Raw genomic sequence first — 14,385 nt, 5'->3', positions numbered from 1 at the left:
ATTAGTTGTCTCAGCTCCTGTATCTCATTTGAACTATTGGTTTGTTCCTTTGACTGGGCCATATCTTCAATTTTCCGAGCGTCATCCATTATTTTCTGCTGGTGTCTGGGCATTTGATCAGATTTCCCTGGGTGTGGGACCCAGCTGGTTGAAAGGTTTTTCTGTGAAATCTCTGGGCTCTGTTTTTCTTTTCCTGCCCAGTAGGTGGCGCTCGTGGCGCTCGTCTGTCTGCACGGCAGTCGGCCGGGAAACCGCGCGTGGAGGCGGGGGTCGCTGGCTGCCGCGGCTTGGGAGAGTGCCGGTCCTAATTGCCCAGCTGGCCCGAAAGGCCAAGCGTGACGGGAGGGCCCCGCTATCCAACGTTCCCAGTCAGACCGGGGAGCCACGTGCGTGGAGGGGACCCCAGTCGCCAGCCGCCCCGGCCGGGAAAACGTGCGCCCCTCGGGTATCTCACCGCAGCAGATTCTCCCTGCCCGTTCAGCTGTTCCAGAATGGGGTACGCTGTCTTTTTGGTCTCTGTCGTGACTCCGGGAGCTGTTTCGTATTGTTTCTGTTTCTTTAGTTGCTTTTCTGGAGGAGGAACTAAGACCCACGCGTCTTACTAAGCCGCCATCTTCTCCAGAAGTCTGCATTATATTTATCTTACAGATGAGAAAACAAAGGGTCAGAGTGGGAATGATGACACGACACAGCCTGGGTTTGAACCCAAATCTATTGGAATTAAAATATGCTCCACCACACCACACTGCCTTTCTTGGACATTCAGTATATTATTTATGTAATTTTGATTGTGGGTTCATTTTCAATGGAACTTGATCTGTGGAAATACTCTGGTCTGGGTTGAAGCAGAGTCCACCAGAGTAGCTTTGAATTTGTTTCTACTAGGCATTTCAGTTAGGACTAGCCCCCAAAGGACCACTTTTTAAAAGAAAATTAAACTTTTTACTTTGAAGTAATTGTAGGTTTTCATGCAGTTCTAAGAACTAATAGAGATCCCTTGTATCCATTGCCTAGTTTCTTCCAATGGTATAGTAAATATTACAAACAGGATATTGGCATTGATAGTCAAGACACAAAATGCTTCCAATACCACAAGAGTCCTTTATGTTACCTTTCTAAAGCCATACCCATTTCCTTTCCACTCCACCCCCCTTTTAACTGCCATAACTACTAGTGTGTTCTCTACCTCTATAATTTGTCATTTCAAGAATGTTGGATATCGTCACCATTTGCAGTGCAACATGGCAGGAGCTGGAGGAGGGAATGATATTCAGTGGTGTTTTTCTCAGGTGAAAGGAGCAGTAGAAGATGATGTAGCAGAAGCAGATATAATTTCTACAGTAGAATTCAATCATTCTGGAGAATTACTGGCAACAGGAGATAAAGGTGGTAGAGTTGTCATCTTTCAACAGGAGCAGGAGCGCCTTTGACCTGAGGATCTCGAAGTGCTTTACAAACACTAATGAATTAATCCTCACAACACCCCAGTGAGAACAAAATCCAGTCTCATAGCAGAGGAGAATATAATGTTTACAGCACCTTCCAGAGCCATGAACCAGAGTTTGACTACTTGAAAAGTTTAGAAATAGAAGAGAAGATCAACAAAATTAGGTGGTTGCCCCAGAAAAATGCTGCTCAGTTTTTATTGTCTACCAATGATAAAACAATAAAATTATGGAAAATCAGTGAAAGGGGCAAAAGACCAGAAGGATATAACTTGAAAGAGGAAGCTGGAAGGTATAGAGATCCTACTACAGTTACTACACTACGGGTACCAGTCTTTAGGCCCATGGATCTAATGGTTGAAGCCAGTCCACGAAGAATATTTGCCAATGCTCATACATATCACATCAACTCTATTTCTATAAATAGTGATTATGAAACATATTTATCTGCAGATGATTTGCAGATTAATCTTTGGCATCTGGAAATTACAGACAGAAGTTTCAATATTGTGGATATCAAACCTGCCAATATGGAAGAACTAACAGAGGTGATTACGGCAGCAGAATTCCATCCAAACAGCTGTAACACATTTGTATACAGCAGCAGTAAAGGAACTATTCGGTTATGTGACATGAGGGCATCTGCCCTCTGTGATAGGCATTCTAAACTGTTTGAAGAACCTGAAGATCCCAGTAACAGGTCATTTTTTTCTGAAATAATCTCCTCTATTTCCAATGTAAAATTCAGCCATAGTGGTCGATATATGATGACTAGAGACTATTTGTCAGTCAAAATTTAGGACTTAAATATGGAAAACAGACCTGTGGAAACCTATCAGGTTCATGAATACCTCAGAAGTAAACTTTGTTCACTGTATGAAAATGACTGCATATTTGACAAATTTGAATGTTGTTGGAATGGATCTGACACTGTTGTTATGACTGGATCTTATAATAATTTCTTCAGAATGTTTGACAGGAACACAAAGTGAGAAATAACCCTAGAAGCATCACAGGAAAATAATAAACCTTGCACAGTTTTGAAGCCACACAAAGTTTGTGCAAGTGGCAAGCAAAAGAAAGATGAAATAAGTGTTGACAGCCTAGACTTCAACAAGAAAATACTTCATACAGCTTGGCACGCCAAGGAAAATATCATTGCTGTAGCAACTACAAACAATCTGTATATATTTCAAGACAAAGTGAATTAGGGTTGGCATTCCTAGCAGAAGATCCCACTTCCTGCTTAGTTGAGATAGTTGAATCTGCTATTCATACCTATAAAAGAGAGAGGTCCATTGTGGCACCCCTTTCCAGTGTTTAACAATGTGCCATTTGACAACATATTTTATAGCTACATGGAGAAAGCTCTGTGGATTCATCACTGTGTTGTTCTCCATGTCTGCTAGCCATTTAGGTAAGGGTAGGGCACTTTTAATTTAAATGACTTCTTGCACCATCTTGCCTAATGGACTAGAATGGGCTGTATCAACATTGATTTAGTCCACTTTTTATGCCTTCCATTGTGATGACGTCAAACACAGTGAAAGCCTTCAGTCATGCTATGGGATTTAATTGTGTATTCTCATTACTGTATCATTTGTGGGGTACACCCCTTCCCCCCATTTTAAATTAAATACAGCTCATTCTTAAAAAAAGAAAAAAAAAGAATGTTGGATAGATGCAATCATACAGTATGCAACCTTTAAAGGTTGGCTTTTCTCACTTAGCATAATTCTCTAGAGATTCATTCAGCTTGTTTCATGTATCAGTAGTCCTTTCCTTATTATTGCTGAGTAGTGTTCCTTCGAATGGATGTACCACAGTTTATGCATTCACCTGCTGAAAGATTATTCACTCACTTATTGTTTCCAGTTTGAGAGCTATTATAAATAAAGTTGCTATAAAGATTTGTACATAGGATTGTTCGTTGAATGTAAGTCTTTGTTTCTGTGGAATAAATGTCAATTTTTGGGTTGGATGGTAGTTACCTGATCAGTTTTAAAGAGACTGCTAAACTATTTTCCTTATTGGCTGTATCATTCTACATTCCTACCAGCAATGTGTCTCAGTTTCTCTGCATTTAGCCTTATCATTATTTTTTATTTTTAGCTATTCTGATAGTTATGTAGTGTTATCTCATTGTTATTTTTCTTTGCACTTTCCTAATGGATAATTTCATGTGCTTCTTTCCCATCTGTAGCTCTCTTCCAGTGAAATGCCACTAGGCTTTTTGCCCATGCTCTAATTGGATTTCAGTGAGATGTCTCTATGTTTTTTTGCCCATGTTCTAATGGGACTATTTGCTCTTTTATTGTGTTTTTGTTTTTTGTGGTGCGTGGGCAAAAAATCAAACCCCTGTCTCCTGCATGGCGGGCAAGCATTATACCACTGAACTATTTGTTCACCCTTGTTGAATTCTGAGAGTCCTTTATATATTCTAGACATTAGTCCTTTCTTAGATATGTGGTTTGTAAATATTTTCTCTCACTTTGTATCTCTCCTTTTCATCCTCTTAAAAGGGTATTTTTCACAGAGCAAAGGTTATTAACTTTGAGGAAGTCCAACTTATCAATTTTTCTTTTTATAGATTGTACTTCTGGTGTCAAGTTGGAGAACTCTTTGCCTAGCCCTAAATCATGATATTTACCCTATATTTAGTAAAGTTTTAAAGTTCTACATTTTCCATTAAATCCATGATTCATTTTGAGTTAAATTTTGTGTAAAGTGAGAATCTAAGTCAAAGTTTCTGTTTTTTATTTTTCTTGCCTCTGGACGTCCAATTGCTCCAGCACCATTTGTTGTAAAGGCTATCTTTCTGTATTGAAATGCCTTTTCACCTTTGTCAGAATTCAACTGGGCAAATTTGTGCAGGTCTATTTCTGAGTCCTCTATTTTGTTTCATTAATCTACATGTGTATCCCTCCACCAACACCACAGAGTCTTGACTATTGTAGCTAAATAATAAGTTTTGAAATCAGGTGGTCTGATTCCTCTCACTTTATTCTTCTTTGTAAAAACTGTTTTAGCTATTCTATTTCCTTTCACATTTCATGTACATTTTTTTTTTCAATCTTTCATGGAAAGGCAAGCTTTATTTGAAAGTTGAAAAGAGCAGTCAGAGGAACCACAACTACAAACTGATAGAAGGGAACACACAAAAACATTATTTAAATGTCAAGGTCTCTATTGGGAGTCTCACCAATCAGTAGGAAGTGACTGCCCAATACCTGCTCTGTTTCCTTTTCAGGTGAAAACTAAAAAAGGTAGGCTTGTAGGTTCCTGTATTGTCTTTGTTACTTAAATATGTTCTGATTTCAGGAAAGAGAACACTAGTGACAGATCTGCTAAATTAAGATAAATATTTGCTTTGAGAATACAGTTAACTTAGTAGCTTCACATTTTAAAAGAGTCACAGGTGTGTCATTCTTGTTTTAAGCAGTTGAGTTGGATAAAGATCCTGTCTCCATTTCATAGGAGATAGAGTATATTCAATCACATTTCAAAACAGCCAACTGGCAGATTATTCCATTGTTTTTGAAGTGTTGGTTGGGCTGGCATCTGCAATGGTAGCCAAATAAATGAGATTTCTGTGTAACACATGCTGGTACTGAACGCACTTGTTCGCCCTGCCCTTGTTCTGATATTCCACGATACAGGGAATCAGCTGGTCATTCTCTTCCAGGAGCCGCTGGATGGTCTCTTGATTGACTTCTGCCTTGCCCCACAGCCAGTCCAGTACGAAGGCTCCATGTACATTTTAAAATAAAATATGCTTGTCTACCTTTACAAAAAATCTTGCTATGATTTTGTAGGTATTTCATTAAACCTGTATATCAGTTTGTGGAGAACTGACATCTTAACTCTGTTGAGTCTTCCAATCCACAAATACACTATATCTCTCCATTTGTTTGGATCTTTAAAAATTTTATTTATCAGCAACAGATTTTTTTTTCACTTTGTATATTGTGGCCTTGCTTAACTCATTTAATAGTTGTAGGAGCTGTTTTGTAGATTCTTTTGATTTTTTCCATAAACAATCATTTCATCTGCAAATAGGTATAATTTTATTTCTCTTTTCCAATCTGTAGACTTATTATTTTATTTTCTTGCACTGTCTACATTTTTCGCTACTATGTTGGATAATAGCAGTAAGAGTGGACATACTTTCTTATTCCCAATCTTAGGAGGAAAGCATTCACTCTTTCACCTTTAGTTCTAGTTTTTTTTTAGATGCTCTTTGTCCGGTTCAGTTCCCACCTATTCCTATTTTTCTGACAGTTTTTAATCATGGGTGTTGAATTTTGTTAACTACTTTGATATAATCATAGACTTCTTCTTTAGCCTATTATTATGGTGAATTAATTGATATTTGAATTTTGAACCAGACTTCCAGGGTGATTTAACTTCATAAAATGAATTGGAAGTAGTGTTGCCTTCTTTACTTTGGAAAGAATCCTGGAAGAGATTTTGTAGAATTGGTGTTAATTCTTAAAATGTTCAGTAGAATTCTCCAATGAAACCATCTGGGAGATGGTTTTTGTGAGTTTTTAAATTATGAACTTGATTTCCTTACTACTAAAAGGGCTATTCAGATTACTTCATATTGGGTGAGTGGTGGTAGTTTTTCTTTTTTGGAATCACAAAGGAAAACAAATTCCTTTTTATTGGTTATTTCTTTGTATTGCTGATAAAAGTTTCTGAGTCATAGTCGAGCTCATGAAATTCATGTAAATACAGAGCTCCCCCAATCAAAACAACAATGAAACCTGATTATTTGGGGAGGAAATCAGAGGGAATGAATGTGGACTGGTAGTGCAGCCTTGACACCACCTGTGTTGACATTTATTACTATTAAATTTTGGTAGTTCGTATTTTGAGAGATTGGTTCATTTCATCTGTTATCAACTTTATAAGTGCAGAGTTGTTTGTAATATTCCCTTATAATCCTTTTGACGTCATCAGGGTCTATAGTAACACCCTTATTTCATTCCTGATATTGATAATTTGTTTCTTCTTCTTTGTCAATCTTTCTAAAGATTTGCCAATTTTCGCAATCTTTCAAAGAATCAGATCTTTGTTTCATTGATACTGTATTATTTTTCTATTCTCAATGTGATTAATGCTTGCATTTGTCTTTATTATTTCCTTCCTTCTGCTTACTTGGGGTTTATTTTGCTCTTATTTTTCTAGATTCTTGAGATTAGAGTGTAGCTTATTGATTTGACCTCTTCTCTTATGAATGGATTCAATGCAAAAAAGTACCTTGTCAGCAACAGCTTTAGCTGTGTCCCACAATTTTTTTTCATAACAATTTCAGATTTAATCTAGTATTAAACAATGATCACCTATGGAAAATAAGACATTTTTCTTTGAAGCGCTTTGTAAAATTACAAGTGCAAAGTAATTTTTTTTTCAAAGTCAGAGTCTAGGAATCAAAAGTAAATTTTGACATGGTCAATTTTGCTTCCTATCTAACAGATTTTTTTTTAACAGATTTTTTATGTACTGTGCATTCCCCTCTTATATTTTCATTTTTATTATAGGCTTTATTTTTAGAGCAGTTTTAAGTTTACAGAAAAATTACACAGAAAGTACACAGTACCCATATAGCACCCCTAATTCAGCAAATCAGTTTCCCTTATTATTGACATTTTCCATTAGTGAAGTAATTTGATGCAATTGATAAGCCAATATAATTATATTATCGAAGTCCATGGTTTAGAGCCTTGCATTGTATAGTTCTATGATTTTTCTCTAAAAATTTATTGTAACATAACATTTCCCATTTTAACCACTTATTTTAAGTATGTAATTGAGTGGTATTGATTACATTCACAATTTTGTGATACCATCACCACCATCCATCACTAAAACATTTCCATCACCCCTAACAGAAACTCTGTGCCATTAAGTAACAACTGCCCATTCCTTATTCCACCCTATACCTGGAAACCTGTATTCTTTATTTATTTTTAATATTTCAATTGATAAAACCTACAAACACATTAATAACATTCAAATATTCCACACATGGTGTACAATCAATGACTCACAATATCATTACAGTTGTATATTCCTTACCATCATCTTTTAGAACATTTGTATCACTCCAGAAAAAGAAATAAAAAGAAAAAACTCATGCAGATCATACCCCTTACTCCTCCCTCTCATTGACCACTAGTATTTCCAGCTACCCAATGTATTTTAACCTTTGTTCCCCTTATTTATTTTTTGTTCTTTTTTGTAATTGCTTTATTATTTATTTTTTACCCATATTATTTACTCATCTGTCCATACCCTAGGGAAAGGGAGCATTAGACACAAGGTTTTCACAATCACAGTCACATTGTCAATGTTATATCTTCATACAACCATCTTCAAGGAACAAGGCTACTGGAACATAGCTCTACAGTTCAGGTACTTCCCTTTAGCCACTCAAATATGCTATAAACAGAAAAGGGATATTTATATATTACATAAGAATAACCTCCAGGATAAATTCTCAACTCTGTTTGAAATCTCTCAGCCACTGAAACTTCATTTTTTCTCATTTCTCTCTCCCCTATTCTGGTCAAGAAAGTTTTTTGAATCCCTTGATGCCGGGTCCCAGCTCATCATGGGATTCCTGTCCCACGTTGTCACCCCTGGGAGTCATGTCCCACATAGTGGGGAGGGCAGTGGGTTCACTTGCCATGTCAACTTAGAGAGAGAGGCCACATCTGAGCAACAAAAAAGGTTCTCTGGGGGTGATTCTTAGGCCTAATTTTAAGTAGGCTTAGTCTATCCTTTGGAGGAATGTTTCATAGGGGTGAACCTCAAGATCAGGGGCTTGGCCTATTGATTTGGTTGTCCCCACTGGTGGCAGGAGTATCAGAAATTCTCCAAATGGGGAAGTTCTCCCCATTCCCCTAGGGACCAGCAAATACTTCTTTGTTCACTGTCAAAATCACTCTGGGATTTATTGGGGCATCACACTAACCTGGACAAACCAACAAAATCTCATGCCCTAGTCAAGATTCTCTGTACTTATGGTGTCCAACTAAACTGACCGTACAAGTTAAATTAGGAAATGTACTATCCAAAATATAAATTTTGCACCAAATAAACATCTTTCCCATCAGTCTCACACAGAAGCTAAAATTTTAAAATATGGGCGATATCATTCTTTACCCAGTCTTCTGATATACCTTAATCCTATCAAGATCAGCTTCATTCATCTCTCTACTTGATATCCGATCACTTTTTCAACTTTTTAAACAGTTCCTGTATGGGGTCCTCCTGACTTTCATAGCTTCAGAGCTCTGACTCTGAGACTAAGATGTCGCATAAATACCTGAGGGTTCTCTTGAATATATGTGACTGTTGTAAGAGTTTACAATCTAGAACACTTTACAATAAGCTCCAACCTGATAACCCATGCTCTTGACTTTAGTTCACCGAATTTTTGTATTATAGTTAGTTCACATAATTGAGGCATGATAATATTTGTCTTTTTGTTCCTAACATTACATTCAACATACAGCTGTTAGGGTTCATTCATTTAGTTGCGTGCCTCACAGCTTCATTCCTTCTTGGGGTGGCTGAGTAGTCCATTGTATGTACACACCATAGTTCCCCCTTCCCTTCCTCAATTATTGTACCCTTAGGCCACCTCTATTCATGCGGATCACGATCACTGCGCCAGAAACACCAGTGTGCAAATGTCCATTCATGTCCCCACACTCAGTTCCTCCAGTTATATACTGAGCAGCGGGGTTTCAAGATCAATGGCAAACCCACCCCTAGCCTCCTGGGGAACCACCACACTGCTCTCCAAGGGGCTTCACCTCTCATTTCCCTACAGACAGTGAATAGGTACATCTCTTTCTCCAATTTTATTTAGCACATGTTTCTCTCTTACCATTTTTGGTTTTATTCACACATCATGCAGTCCAGCCTAAGTGTATAGACATGCTTTCACCACCCTATTCTATCTGAAGATATTTACTTTTCTTCCACAAAGAATCCATACCCTTTCTCAATGCCCCTGCCTGTTGATATTTAGCTTAGGCATAATGCCTTTGTTACATTCAGTGGAAGCATATTATAATGTTATTGTTGACTGTAGACCCTAGCTTACATTGACTGTACTTTTTCCCGATATACCATCTATTTTCAACCTCTGAAATATTAACATTCCTTTGTTCTTCCTCCTGCAAAAACATTTTTTAATTTGTACATTTAATCACCATCATTGTACACACTAGGCAATCCTAAATTACACTGTCTCAATCTTTATCCTCTTTCTTCTCTTCTGATTTCATAAGTGCCCCCAGCCCTTCTCCCTCAACCATACTCACATTCCGTTTTGTTCAGTATACTTACATTATTGTGCTGCAATCAGGTAGTATTGTGCTATCCATATCTGAACTTTTACAGATTGCACAATCTGTACTACTTCAGCACCAATTGCCCAATCTCTACCCTATTTCTATCTCCTGATAACCTGTGTTCTCAAATTCTCCAATGAGAGGAGAATACGATTAAAGCATTTGCAAGCATGCTTTGTGTTTGCATATCCTCAATCAATGGAAAAGCACTGCACTTGTCTGCCTGTTTGTTAAACTGAAAACAGCTTAAGATGTTGCTTATTTGTGGCATTTGCTTATCTGGAACACATCCTTCTACTCATGGGAAAATTCCTGCTTTGTTCTTAAAATTAAAGATACCTGCTCAAGGTGAAAAGGAACCTGCCCTGTTGTTCAATGGATAGCTTTACCTATCCAAATGACCCCTTTACCCTATAAATAGCTAGCAGAAAATAAGCTCAAGGCTCTGGCTCTCTCTTGGGGACAGAGACTTCCTTGCTTTCTGATTTTGTGTCAAAGCTTTTTTTTTTATTTCGCACTGATTCTTTGAGGGACAAAGAATAACTGCTATAGGTGATGTGACCCACACTCCAAGTTCACTCACAGATGTTAGTTCATATTAGTGAGACCGTACAGTATTTGTCCTTTTATTTCCAGCTGATTTCACTCAGCATAATGTCCTTAAGGTCCATCCATGTTGTTACATGCTTCATGACTTTATTCTGTCTTACAGCTGTGTAATATTCTATCGTATGCATATACCACCGCTTGTTTAGCCACTTGTTCATTGATGGACTTTTAGGCTGATTCCATCTCTTTGGTAAACTGTATTCTACCTTCTGTTTCTATAAATTTGCATATTCTAGTTACTTCACCTAACTGATATCATAATACAATATCTGTCCTTTTGTGCCTAGCTTATTTCATGATATCTTCAAGGTTCATTCATCTTGTAGCATATATTAGAATTTATGGCTGAATGATAGTCCATTGTATATATTATATATATACCACATGTTGCTTATCCATTCATATGTTGATGGTTACTTGGGTGGCTTTCATCATTTAACTATTGTGAATAATGCTGTTATGAATACTAGTGTGCAAATGTCTGTTTGAGTCCCTACTTTCAATTCTTTTGGGTATATACCTAGAAGTGAGATTGCCTACTCATATGGTAATCTAAGCTTAAGTTTCTGAGGAATGGCCATACTGTTTTCCACAGTGGTTACATCATTTACATTCCCACCAACATGCACACCTTACCTATTTCTCCACATCTTTACCAGCACTTATTTTTTCTTTCGAAAATGCCACAATGAAGTGGTATTTCATTGTGGTTTTGATTTGACTTTCCCTAATGGCTAATGATGTTAAGCATCTTTTCATGTGCTTTTTGGCCATTTATGTATCTTTTTTGTAGAAATATATATTCAAGTCTTTTGTGCATTTTAAAATTGTGTTGTTTGTTGTTGGTTGTAGGAGTTCTTTATCTTTTCTGGATATTAAAGCCTTGTCAGATATATGGTAAATAATACTTTTCTCCCAATCTATAGGTTGTTTTTTTCACTTTCTTGATAATGTCTTTAGACACACATGTTTTTTTTTTTTTTTTTTGAATTTTGGTGAAATCCCATTTATCTATTTTTATCTTGTTGCGCATGCTTTTGGTGTAGAGTCTATAAAGTCATTGCCTAATTCAAGCTTGTGAGGATCTTCCCCTATATTTTCTTCTGAGTTTGTAAATTTTAAGTTCTTATATTTAGGTCTTTCATACATTTTGTATTAATTTTTGCATATGATGTGAGTGATGGGTCCTCCTTTTTTTTTTTTTAATGGAGATCCAGTTTTACCAGCACTGTTTATTGAAAAGACAGTTCTTTACCCATTGAATGGATGTGGCACCCCTGTCAAAATCAATTGACCATGGATGTGAGGATTTATTTCTAAATTCACAAATCAATTCCATTGATTTATATTTCTTTCCTTGTGCCAGTATCAGGCTGTTTATTTGTTGGAATTTTGTAATCAGATTTTAAATCAAGTAGTGTTGGTCCATCAAGTTCATTTGTCTTTTTCAAGATGGTTTTGGCTATTCAGGGCCCTTTATCCTTCTATATGGATTTGATGATTGGATTTTCCATTAATACAAAGAAGGCTGTTGGTATTTTGATGGGGATTATGTTGACTCTTTAATTTGCTTTGGGTAGAACTGACATCTTAACAATATTTAGTCTTCCAATCCATTAACATAAATGCTCTTCCTTTATTTAGGTCTGTTTAATTTCTTTTAGCAATGTTTTATAGATTTCTCTTTGTACCAGTTTGAAGCTATTATGTACCTGTTCGTTTGCTAGCTGCTGGAATGCAACACACCAGAGATGGATTGGCTTTTAATAAAAGGGGATTTATTTCATTAGCTCTTCAGAGGAAAGGCAGCTAACTTTCACCTGAGGTTCTTTCTTATGCGGGAAGGCACAGGGTGATCTCTACTGGCCTTCTCTCCAGGCCTCTGGGTTCCAACAACTTTCCCCCGGGGTGATTCCTTTCTGCATCTCCAAAGGCCTGGGCTGAGCTGCGAGTGCTGAGATGTGGTATGCTGAGCTGCTTGGGCTGTGCTATGTTAAGCTCTCTCATTTAAGCAACAGCCAATTAAATCAAACATCACTTATTGCAGCAGGCACGCCTCCTAGCTGACTGCAGATGCAATCAGCAATAGATGAGGTTCACACACCATTGGCTCATGTCCACAGCAGTAGATCTTGGCACCTTCACCTGGCCAGGTTGACAACTGAATCTAACTACCCAGTACCCTAGAAAAGCCATGTCCTTTATTCCTCATTCAATATTGCTGGGTGGGAGATTTTTTATTGGTTTCAGAGATGTGACCCACCTAATTATGGGTGGTAACCTCTGATTATATGGTTTCCATGGCAATGCATCTTCACCCTGCAAGGTGGAGTTGCTTATTGGAGACATTTTGGAAAAAGCTACAGAGCCAACAGTGCCACCAGATCCTATACAGCCAGACATTTGGAGATGAAGAAACAAAACACCCCCAGGAAAGCCACTGAAGAAGCCTGGAGAGAAAGCTAGCAGACTTCACCATGTGCCTTTCCAAGAGTCACCTCCAAGAGAACCTCTGAACATCACCAGCCTTCTTGAACCAAGGTATCTCTCCCTGGATGCATAATTTGAACATTTTCATGGCCTTAGAACTGTAAACTTGCAACTTAAGAAATTCCCCTTTTTAAAAGCAGTTGTTTGTGATACAGTACATTCCAGCAGGTTTTACAGACTAAAACACCTGTATAAAGTTGCTCACATCCTTGTTTAAACTGATTCCTAGATATTTTAGTCTTTTAGGAATTAATTCCTTGATTTCCTCTTCAGATTATTCATTTCTAATATATAGAATCACTACCAATTTTTGGGTATTGATCTTGTACCTGTGCTCATTTGAATTTATGGTGGATCCCAGAGAAGCCATGTCCTTTAAACCTCATTCAGTATTGCTGGGTGGGAGCATTTTGATTGTTCCCATGGAGATGTGGCCCACCCAATTGTGGGTGGTAACTTTTGATTAGATGATTTCCATGGGGTGTGTCTCCATCTATTGAAGGTGGAGTTGCTTACTAGAATCCTTTAAAAGAGGAATCATTTTGGAGAGAGTCCCTTTTGTAGAGCCACGAGAAAGCCAGCAGATGCTGCCATGTTCGCCATGTGCCCTTCCAGCTGAGAGACAAACACTGAACTTCATCAGCCTTCTTGATCAAAGGTATATTTCCCTGGATGCCTTAAATTGGACATTTCTGTAGACTTATTTTGTTTTATATAGATTTAAAAAATTTTTTTTATTAATTAAAAAAAAATTACAAGAAACACAAACATTCCCAACACATACACTCAGCAATTCACAATATCATCACATAGTTGCATATTCATCATCATGATCATTTCCCAGAACATTAGCATCAATTCAGAAAAAGAAATAAAAAGACAACAGAAGAATATAACAAACAGAAAAAAAAATTTTATAGGCCATACCCCTTACTGATCCCTTTCATTGATCACTAGCATTTCAAACTAAATCTATTTTAACATTTGTTCCCCCTATTATTTATTTTTATTCCATATGTTCCTCTCATCTGTTGACAAGGTAGATAAAAGGAGCATCAGATACAAGGTTTTCACAATCACACAGTCACATTGTGAAAGCTTTATTATTATACAATCATCATCAAGAAACATAGCTACTGGAACACAGCTCTACATTTTCAGGCAGTTCCCTCCAGCCTCTCCATTACATCTTGGATAACAAGGTGATATCTACTTAATGCATAAGAATAACCTCCAGGATAACCTCTCGACTCTGTTTGGAATTTCTCAGCCATTGACACTTTGTCTCATTTCACTCTTCCCCCTTTTGGTCGAGAAGGTTTTCTCAATCCCTTGATGCTGGGTCTCAGCTCATTCTAGGGTTTTTCTCAATCCCTTGATGCTGAATCTCAGCTCATTCCGGGATTTCTGTCCCACACTGCCAGGAAGATCCACACCCCTGGGAGTCATGTCCCATGTAGACAGGGGGA

At 37.5% G+C, this 14,385-nt stretch overlaps 2 pseudogenes; one reads left to right on the top strand and one right to left on the bottom strand.

Annotated features, from left to right (window-relative positions):
- The first annotated feature begins 1,019 nt into the window (after positions 1-1,019).
- Positions 1,020-2,779, top strand: LOC143654832 (serine/threonine-protein phosphatase 2A 55 kDa regulatory subunit B alpha isoform pseudogene; annotated as a pseudogene).
- A 1,741-nt stretch (positions 2,780-4,520) lies between these two features.
- Positions 4,521-5,199, bottom strand: LOC143655257 (SS18-like protein 2 pseudogene; annotated as a pseudogene).
- Positions 5,200-14,385: the final 9,186 nt, after the last annotated feature.

This window comes from Tamandua tetradactyla, chromosome 14, assembly GCF_023851605.1.
Source record: "Tamandua tetradactyla isolate mTamTet1 chromosome 14, mTamTet1.pri, whole genome shotgun sequence".
Taxonomy (NCBI): Eukaryota; Metazoa; Chordata; class Mammalia; order Pilosa; family Myrmecophagidae; genus Tamandua; species Tamandua tetradactyla.
Note: the sequence above shows the minus strand (reverse complement) of the source record. Positions and strands in the feature narration are given on the sequence as shown.